Here is an 11528-nt window from a genome sequence, read left to right as displayed (position 1 = left end):
TACTTTTGGGACACTCGAAAAAAAGTCATATATATGGAAATTTTTGTTGATTAATATGATAATATAGATATATATGAATTTTACTAGTTAAATAAACTTATGTGTTTAAAATGATTCCATATCATCTTGGTGTTTTGATAAATTTTTTTAGGTTGGACTCAAGTAATTATAGAGAATTATTAATCGGTACTACCGATTAAATAATCAAACAAATTTGTTAAAATGCTTAGTGTTTTTTTTCTCGAAAACTCATTTCATTTAGATTTTGGACCCTTAATAACTTGTCAGATTATGTTTTTTATAGTTATAATAGATCCGTTTTACTATTTTTACTGGTTATTTGATAAAATACGTTATTAAGTACTTAGAAATATTACCCTTGACTTTTATGATTATTTATAACATAATAATGACTTAGTTTAGCCTCAGGATTCTTAGTATAGCTACGAAAATTGGTTATTTAATTAATATTAATTTATTAAATATTAGTAATTTGTTTCTATTAAAAAGGGTAGAATTGTCAAAATTTTGACTAGTGGAAGTCTGACTTATAAGAATGTAAACTATTTCGGTTTAAAGTCTTGTTTGATATTGCATGATATTGATTGTATGACTCTGATAGTAAGGTAACGTCGAACCATGGACCGGCATGTAAAATCCCGGCGTCCGTGTTAGCCGGCACGTAAAATGCGGTGTCAGACAGGGGGTCCGAGAAAAACCCATCCTGTGAAGTCTCGAGCATAACAGTATTGAGAGGAGTGACGACTCCCACCACAGTTAGGGTTTAGGACTACGGTCCTCACCTAACCAGACCCTTACATATATCAGTTGTCATTATTGTTGTGATCTTGTGATGCGCTATGATGGTAAAGTTATGAGGCTTAATTGAACTTTATTAAATAAGCATTAAGGTTACCAAGTATTTTAGTAGCAGTAATGAACTTCTGCAAGTATTGAGAATGTAACTTAGTGGCTTTGTAAAGGTCAATAATGAGTAATAACCTTCTATATTGTGCTTAATGATTATTTTGTAAGCATGATTTAACTATCGCATCATAAGCTTATTGAGAAAATTATACTCGGCTTTATCGCTGACCGATTTAATCGGCTGTCATCCGTATTATGGATGACAGTATTTTGCAGGAAAATGTAGCTCATGTTTCGATCCAGGCCGCACTTTAATTATTCTATCGAGGACTTAGCTGCATTGATTTTACTTGATGACTTTGATGACTATATTGTACTTATGTTTTTTTTATCGTATTTAAGCAAACCTTATTTTATATTTTCTCAGTTGTAAAATATATATATATATATATATATATATATATATATATATATATATATATATATATATATATATATATATATATATATATATATATATATATATATATATATATATATATATATATATATATATATATATATATATATATATTTTAACTTATGTTTTGAACGGTTTTAGTTTAAATGGTTTTTAGCAGTTCAGCATTTTACACTTCCGCATTATTTATCTTAAGTATAATTATTAATGTTAATTATGTATCGAGAGTGCCGCTCCTGCTACATGCATGCAACACACATTTGCTTGCTATATATTCCTTCTAAATACATGATCTTGAATTTATATCATTCAAAAACTATCACAGAAATCTAAATTAGTAGGTATTATGTGAACGAAATGTTTTGTGACTTCTTGCTTTATTGAGTTTTGCGTTTATCCAGATAATCACAATCATGAAGGAAAAATACACTACATTCAATAACCTATCAGACAAAAACAGTATCCACAAAGCTAAGATAAAAGCGATCGAAAAATCCTAGCCATTTCAATCACCTGGGAAGAAAAAATATCAGCGCCTTATGTTGCAAGATCAAAATGTATAACCCTATTTATACCATATATATTTTGAAAAAAATTAAAAGCTATCAACAACGTTTAATTAATAAATCAGTTCTAAATTACTGATCTAATAGGGTGATCTCATGAAAGTAACGTTGTTTGAAGATGACATTGAAGCATATGCAGATTTAATCCAATAAAACAATGAATACTTAATATGAACCCCACAATATGCATTGTGGATGAAAATTTTCGTTCAAACTCGAGTGGATATTAAATAAAATTTAACAACCGCACAACCATCCTGCCCATAGGTACTACATCACAGAGTTCTAGCCCACGTTATTACACCATTTTTATAATACCTCCCATGACTGGTGTTTATGACAGAATCGGTAAAATCATTTTCTTTACTTGCACTTCCATTACTTACTATACTGATTAAATAATGCGCTAGCCCTTTTTTCTTATTAGTTTTGGCTAATTATATTATATAAAAATTGCTTGATTTTTAGATATACGTGGTATTATTTTGTTCGTTGGAGATACTCGGACTGTTAAAGGAGCTTATGATCAAATAAACACTAAATTTGAAATCATAATCACAGATCATAGGTATTTCTTACCATATACAACTTTGACAGCAAAATGCTGAATTACTTTGAAATATTGATCAACAGTCATTCCTTAATTTTATTTATTCATATTTTAGTTCAATCAGCCATTACCAATATCTGCTTGGAATGATCTTTACAATTTCTTTAAGGAGAAACCTACTGCATTTTCTATTTTCGGCTTCACTTCTCTCCGTGTAACTTCACACAAAGGTTTAACCTAAAGCTTTACAATACTTAATTTTCCCTACAGACCAGCAATAATTATTTTCCCGTAATATTAATTGACATCACAAATATCAGGTTTTGGTTTGTCCACGACTACGTCTTCAACGCCAATAACATCTCCTCCTGGCAACAAAGCAGATATGCTAAGACAATGGTGCAACCCTACCTCAAATGAAAATATAAAATGACCTTAACAATTCTGTAATATAACTAATGCTTTCCATTTATGTAGGGCTTCATCACATGCAAACATACTGCTTGAGCGCAAGGATAAACTTTTAATGAGCCAAAGTCCATCAAAAAATGGCCAAATCACAACAATATCTTTCATCAAGAAGAAAACTGTACGCCTTAAGCTTCCAACAAGTGCTATATCTTAGATTATTGTTTTCACTTTGTTTTTTTTATTTTTACTCATAATGTTTTAGGCTCTATTCTGAAATACGTTTCTGATTTGAATTATTTTTTTTAGGCTGCAAATACAATACAAGAAGAACGGCATTGGATAAAAACTTTCCTTATCAACTATGACTACAATGCTATACGTAAATTCCTAGGGTGCGAAAGCTGTAACAAGAAAACTGACACTGAAAAAAATTTGATTTTTAGCTGCCAATGGTGTTTGAAGAAAGAAAACTGACATTGTATCATCCTGAAACTTCTGTTTAAGTAAACACATCAATATAAACTGACCTAAATTAATAGTACAGTTTAGTGAACTATCTTTCAACAACAGGACCAAATAACCTGCTACTAAAAAAATCACAGAATCACTTAGAGCTAAGCCTATATACATTGAACTTGGACCAACTACGGCTTTAGCTAAGAACAGAGTTCTCAAATGTGTGTTAAAATCAATTACACTTGAAACGATGAATGCGCCTAAACCAAAAAACAAAGAAATGCTGCTGCTGGACAGTCTTTCATCAACGGTTGTACCTTTGGATGAAAAAGAAGATCACTTCTTTACTCCTCCATCTGCAAAGAATGAAAGCTCAGATGTGATATCCACTCCGTATTCAAGCATCACTCCACTTAACTCCCAGCTACCAAACTCTGAGTCGGTAATACCTGATGTCTCTGAAGCGCCGCAGCTTAGATTTTTCTGATGTTGATTCTTCACCCAATCCACGAGACTCCGGCTCATAATATTTTTTTCATGTTGATTTTTCATGTTCCAAAATAAGTGTAGAAACAAACAAAATCTAAAGCATATGATGATAATCATTCACACAGTTATAGATAAATAAAGTGCAGTCCCTGGATCATCAAGGAGCTAGCAAAGTTTCAAGACAAAGGTATTACCAACTTTTTATTTCTTTTCCATGTTCGGTATTCCATTATAGTATGATTTATAGTTTCTATCAAAGTTTTTTTTTTGTTACAGTTAATATATGTTAATGGATATCTTCATTTTATTTGCCTTTGTCAAATCTTTATTTTAACAACTATGGCAAATCTTTCGTTTCAAAAGATAAAGATCAACCACATTTTGTTCTCAATCTATCGCCATTTCGATCTTCTTGCATTCATTTGCTTTGTTCAGACAGATAAAATATTAGGAGAGAATTAATTACTTGCTACATCATTCAATAAGGAAATAAAGCCTAAAATAGGCAACAAAAGGTAACCGACAAAAGCAATAAAATTGGGAGCATGACCCACGTTACAAACCACTAAGCAAAAAGAATGGAAAATAATTTGACTAAGAAACTAAATAGTTTTTCCTAAAAATACTCAAGTCAACATTCAACTTTGAAACATTAAAATGCTAATTTATCCAACATGCCCCCTTGATTCAAAGTTGCATATTCTCATCTGCAATCTGAAATATTCATGTTTTCCTGATGACAATGACTTGGTCTGAATATCAGCCACCTGCTGATTTGTACTACAAAACTTCACTTCATCTGTGCCTTTCGCTACTAAGTCACGAATGAAATGGTGGCGTATATCAATGTGCTTAGTGCGACTGTGCAAAACAGCATTTTTTGTTAGAGTAATTGCTGACATGTTGTCGGAATATAACTCTGTGGCACCTTCTTGCCTTTGAAGAAAATCAGCTAATAACCTTCTGAGCCAAATTGCTTGACATGTTGTTGAAGTAATTGCAGAATACTCTGCTTCAGTTGAGGATAAAGCCACTATGCATTGTTTTTTTGAGGACTAAGCAATAACACCGGAGCCAAGGGTGAAAACATACCCGGATGTACTTTTCCTGTCATCAACAGAACCAGCCCAATCACTATCACTATATCCTACCAACCTCAGGTCTTGAACTTTACCATACCAAATACCATAATTTGATGTTCCAGCAACATACTTTAGAATTCTCTTCACAGCTCCAAGGTGATGTTTTGTGGGGTTGTGCATAAACCTGGAAGCAACACTAACAGAAAACGCAATATCGGGTCTAGTGTGAGAAAGATAATTTAAGCCACCCACCATACTCCTGTAGTGCCTTGCATTTGTCAACCCCGAACCATCATTAGCAGACAACTTCTCATTAATATTCTTTGGAGTACAAGCAGGTTCAACACCAGACATGTGAAACTTTCTTACAAGATCCATAACAAATTTTTTTTGAGTTATTAAAATGCCATCCGCTCCTTGTTTCACCTCTAACCCAAGAAAATAATGCAACAATCCCAAATCCGTCATTTCAAACTTCCTCGTCATACAAGACTTAAAGTCAGTAACAATGGACTCACAAGACCCCATGTATATCATGTCATCAACATATAAACAGACCACCAAAAAATCACTCTTCCCTTGCTTCTTAAAGTAAAGTGTAGGCTCATTTTCACTCCTCTCAAAGCCATTTTCAATCAAATAACAATCACTTTTGTTATACCACGCACGTGGGGCTTGCTTAAGGCCATATAAAGCCTTTTGCAATTTATAGACTTTGTTTTCTTGTCCGAAAACAACAAAGCCTTCAGGTTGTTCAATAAATACTTCCTCTTTCAACTCTCCATTTAAGAAGGCTGATTTTACATCAAATTGAAAAACAGACCATCCAAGTTGAGCAGCTAAAGCAAGAAAGGTTCTCACGGTTTCAAAGCGTGCCACTGGTGAGAATGTCTCATCATAGTCTACCCCGTGCTCTTGTGCATAGCCTTTAGCTACCAGCCTAGCTTTATGCTTCTGTACACTCCCATCAGCATGGTACTTGGTGCGGAAAACCCACTTCAAACCAATTGCATTTTTTTCTTGTGGAAGATCAACTAGCTGCCATGTGTTGTTCTTCTCAATGGATTTTATTTCTTCTGTCATTGCACTCTGCCACATCTGATTTTTTACAGCATCAGAATACCAAATAGGATCAGAAACAGAGAGGGTAAAGTCACAAGTTTCATAAATTTCTTTCAGGGATCGAAACTTCTTCGGGGGTGTTTCACTTGAGGAAGATGAACTTGATGATAATGATGAGCTTGTTGCTGAAGTGCTGCTCAGAGTTGGTGATGTAGGTGGTGAGTTGGGTTGAGTACCTACAACACCTTCTGATGAACCAGGAACCTCAGAGTCTTCACTTAATGGAACAAGCTGACCTTCAATGTCGGAGCGCCAAGACCAACTTGCAGTTTCATTAAACAAAGCATCCCTACTAATAACAATTTTTCCACTAATTGGATTATACAACCTATAAGCTTTTGATTTCAAACTATAGCCAACAAATACACATTTTTCTGATTTCTTTTCAAGTTTATGGCGAAAATATTTAATCAAAGCATAGGAGATACATCCAAAAACTTTAAGGTGGCTTACCGAAGGCTTAACACCATACCATGCTTCATATGGTGTTTGATTTTGAACAGCTTTTGTCGGAGAAATATTGCGGAGGTATATTGGCGTTGCTACTACTTCTGCCCAAAACTGATTTGGGAGGTTCTTAGCCTTCAACATGCTTCTAGCCATCTCCACTACAGTTCGGTTCTTCCTCTCAGCGACGTCGTTCTGTTCTGGTGTGTACGGGGCAGTGAGCTGCTTGTAGATACCAAATTCTTCACAAAAGGCATCAAAATCATTTGAGCAAAATTCACCTCCATTATCTGTGCGCAACTTCTTTATGACACAACCAGATTGCTTCTCAACATAAGCTTTAAACTTCTTGAACATCTCAAGTGCATCAGACTTAAGACTCAAAAAATATACCCAACTCATTCTTGTAAGATCGTCTGTAAACATCAAAAAGTAACGACTCCCATTCAAAGATTCCGTTTTCATTGGACCGCACAAGTCGGCGTGCACTAGCTCAAGGTATTCGAGGCTCTCCATGACTTCCCTACTGAAAATGGTTTGCGACTATGCTTGCCTAAGACACAACCTTTACAGAATTCAATTGCACCTATACTAGGCAGTCCCATGACCATATCTTTCTGATTTAACAATTTTAGACCATTAAGATGTAAGTGACCATAGCACAAATGCCACAAGTCAGACTCACTACATTCCTTAGCAACAAACACCTTTTTTTCAACAGTGGAGATGTCAAGTGGGAACATTCTGTTTTGTTTCATACCAATATCTACAATGTCATAACCTAACTTCTTATCACGGATAATACAATGACCATCATCAAACACTACAACTAATCCACTACACATCAATTGCCCAACACTCAACAAATTATGAGCCAAATTTGGTACAAAGAAAACACCGTGCAATAATTTCTTTTTACCACTGCTAGTACTAATAGCAATCGTACCTTTTTCTTCGACTTGGACCTTCTTGTTATCACCAAGTCGAACCTCAGATTTTTGGTTGACATCCAATTCTTCAAATAATGACTGAGAATTGCACATATGATTGGAGCATCCACTGTTAATGAACCAGACATCATGCTTGGCTTCTGCATCAGGAAAATGAGCCATAAAAAGTGTTTCTTCTGTATCCTCCTTTTCTGCAAAATTTTCCTTCTTCGATTCACCCCTTTGTTTTGACCAACAATCGGCTTCCTTATGGCCAAATTTTTGGCAATAATGGCACTGAATGGAATTCTTCTGATGAAATTGCTGTTTGTCAGAATATCGACCACGACCTCTTCCACCAAATCGGCCACCACGACCTCCTCGACCACGTCCACGGTCAATTTTCTCCTTAGAGGCATCCCTCTTCACCTGGAATGCCTTTTCTTCATGTTTTTCTTCTTTTCCATTCAATCTTTCTTCATGAGTTTGCAGGGAACTCATTAATGCATCAAAAGAATAGGTGGATAGACTATGGGCTTCCATAATAGCAGGCACAACATGTTCAAATTTATCAGTGAGAGTTCTTAATACCTTTTCAACAACAATTTGATCAGTAACTTTTTCCCCATAGGACTTCATTTTAGTGACGATAGCACTAGTTCGAGACAAATAATCTTGCACTCCTTCAGTTTTTTGCATTTTTAAGTTACTGAATTCGGTTCGAAGGGATTGAAGTTTAATGGCAATTACCTGCTCTGACCCTTGAAACTCTGTTTTCAAGGTTTGCCATGCTTCCTTTGAGGTAGTAGCAGATGCAATTCGTGAGAATAATGACTCACTGAGAGATTGTTGAAGAAAACACAAGGCTCGAGCATCTTTCTTCTTACTCTCCTTCAACTTTTGCTTATCTGCTTCCTTCTCATCAAACCCATCCTCAACAAATTCCCATAAATCTTAAGATTGTAAAAGGGTTCTCATTTTAATTGCCCAAAATTCATATTTTTTCCCATCAAAAATAGGAATTAATGTTTGGGTACTAGCAGAAGCGCCATTTACTGCCATGAATTCACTCAATTTTGGTGTGGAACGCACTGTGTTTCTCTCGAAAAAAAAAATTTTCACTCAAAAAGGAACAATTGCTGCAGTGCAAATTGATCCTTCTCTCTCTTACTTTTAATCTTTCCCTTTTGTTTTTCTTGCTTTCCCAGGTAAAGTTGAACCCGGTTTTCCAATGTGAAAGGAAAAAATAGCTGCTATGCTTTTTGGTTTTTTCCTCTCCAAAGGAGCATCTGATACCAAGATAAAATATTAGGAGAGAATTAATTACTTGCTACATCATTCAATAAGGAAATAAAGCCTAAAATAGGCAACAAAAGGTAACCGACAAAAGCAATAAAAGTGGGAGCATGACCCACGTTACAAACCACTAAGCAAAAAGAATGGAAACTAATTTGACTAAGAAACTAAATATTTTTTCCTAAAAATACTCAAGTCAACATTCAACTTTGAAATATTAAAATGCTAATTTATCTAACACAAACTTTCTCTCCTCTTTTTCCAAGGTTAACCAAGATTAAGTTCAATCACTGACTATCTGAAACGTATATGCAGGAAATTTTTCATCAACAACAGTTGCTGCTGATGCTCTTGTGCTATGACTTTTATAATAATTTCATTTTTACATTATTTTTTTACATTCTTTTCAAATGATAATTAAGATAAAATTATAATGGTTCACAAGACTTTAAATCTTTTTTTAGTAAAATTGTATTTTTCTTTTATTTTTTTTTTCAACAATTATTTTCAAAATTAAAAGTGTAACTTAAGGACGCATGCACCCCACAACTAGTAATTCTAAAAAATCAAATGATTAAATGTCTTGAAATGCTAAACAAAACAGTAGTAAGGTACAATGGTAGATAGTTTCTTGTCCCATGGATAGAATTAATGGAAATGTATAGTAGAGATGTAATACTTTCACTAATTAAATGCTCATTATTTATCCATCTTCTTATATATCTCTCAAATACATAAAAATAACAATATTTTTCTTTCTTATGTTACCTTAGTGTCTTAAAAAAGAAACGTCGTATTATAAAGCTTTTTGAATAAATAATTATAATTTGATTGTTTGATCCTCCCTCACTTAAATATCCGATATGTTCACCACTTTTAAATATAATGACTAAAATATAAGTATTTTTTATTGTCCATCCCAATAAAAGATGTTTATTTCTAATACCCACAAGTTCTCAATTTAAAAAGTCTTACTTCCATGTAGAAAAAAATAATTAGTCAAAAGCATTACATGCACAATTTCAAAGATTCCAGCTTTATGATGGAAATCCAGAAAAATTAACACAAAAATGCTCCACATTAACTTAATTTGGACTATAGAGAAATTGGAGCATTGCCTAAAAAGTTTTCATTATTTTAATTTGAAAAACATTTTAAATTTTACCAAAAGCTGCTGCCTTAGCATGTGGGGGATTCCTAGTATGTTCTAAAAGCATTATTTATTTAATTTAATTTCTAATCCTCGGATCTACTTTTCTTGATTTGATTGGATACACCGTAGAATGAATCACGCAGAATCTTCGTTAATATAATTTGCATGAAATTGTCCACTAAACAACATAAACCAATGATTTTACTCAAATTCCAAATTGGAAATTTTATTCCGATCAATTTAGTGGGTGGTTAAATTGACTAATAAAAATAGTAGTTAGTGTTCAACTATTTGAATCACAATGTTTCTTATATATCATCAATATTTAAGGTGAGTTAAAAATTTTTGATACAAAAAATCATTTAAAAAAATTATTTAGAATAATTTAACATTTTCTTGATTTTTCTATAATAAATTCACCTATTAATTGGTTATGAAAAATTTCAACTTTAAGGAATATTTGCCCAAAGTAAAATTGGATAACCGGATGACCTACTATAATAAATAATTTACCAAAAAACGTAAAGCGAAAATTAATGTAAAATTATGGAAAAACTTTGAAAGTTTATATAAAAAATTCAGAATAATAATAAAATTAGATTAAAAAATTTAATATTTTTTTGATATTTTATATTAATTTATTATTTTTTATAAATAAAACTTGCTATAGCATGTCATCCGGTTACCAGGTGTTATGCGGTCAAAGGGCCCCTAATCAGGCGGGCCAGGTCAACAAGCCTAGAAACCATAAAAGCCGGTCAAGGCCTCAAAAGGCCCATCTTTAAGGTGAAATTATCAAAATACCCCTGAAACAACCAACTCAGATCATTTATTGCCCTATAAATACCCTCATTTATTACCAAATCAGGTAAGTTTTTCTATCTATAATCCTCTCAATTACTCACATTTACTTCATATTCAGTATTTTCGGCCACTGACTTAAGCGTCGAAGGGGCTTTCCGAGAAATAGCCCCCGAACTAGTAACTCTGTTCGTTTTTCAGGCCAGTAGCAGAACTTGTTTATCTCCATTCGGACCCCAAACAGCTGAATCCCTTTCATCAACAGACCTTCCCCTCTCGAATCAAGTTTACAAGTTTCTTCGCAGAAACACCAGGTTTATTCTAGGAAAATACCCTCTAAAGTTGGGATTATTTATTGTTAATTAATAGGTGAAATTACTATAGAAAAATCATCAAAAGGTTAGATTATTCTACATAATTTTTCCTAAAAAGCAATGTTTATTTTCATCTTAAGAGTAATTTAGTTTACAATAAATTTAAATGTTATACTTAGTTAATTTAGTGAATTTGGCGACATTATAAGAATTAAATTAATAGGGTCTTAATTTAATAGTTAGTCAATAAGACGTCAGTATAAAGTTAACAGGATTATATTTAATTATGTTCTTGATCCATAATCTATGAATAAATAGAATTATGTGATTTTGTATACCCTAGACTTTTATTATTATCGTTTGTGCCAATTGATTTCAATCATTAATGGTTTACATATTAAATTTCCCCCAATATTTATTTTCTCTCCACGTCCTATCTATTAGAATAGAGTAAACTATATTAGTCAAAGTTTGTTTGTGTTCGACGCGTCATCTACACATATAATGTCTACGCTTGTGGTAAAAATAAAATTCGCTATCACCTTACATCTACTAGATTTTCGAACATGCGCTCATCTAAAATAT

The sequence above is a fragment of the Amaranthus tricolor genome, chromosome 4, assembly GCF_026212465.1.
Source record: "Amaranthus tricolor cultivar Red isolate AtriRed21 chromosome 4, ASM2621246v1, whole genome shotgun sequence".
Classification (NCBI taxonomy): domain Eukaryota; kingdom Viridiplantae; phylum Streptophyta; class Magnoliopsida; order Caryophyllales; family Amaranthaceae; genus Amaranthus; species Amaranthus tricolor.
The sequence above is the reverse complement of the archived record's forward strand: the minus strand, read 5'-3'. Positions refer to the sequence as shown.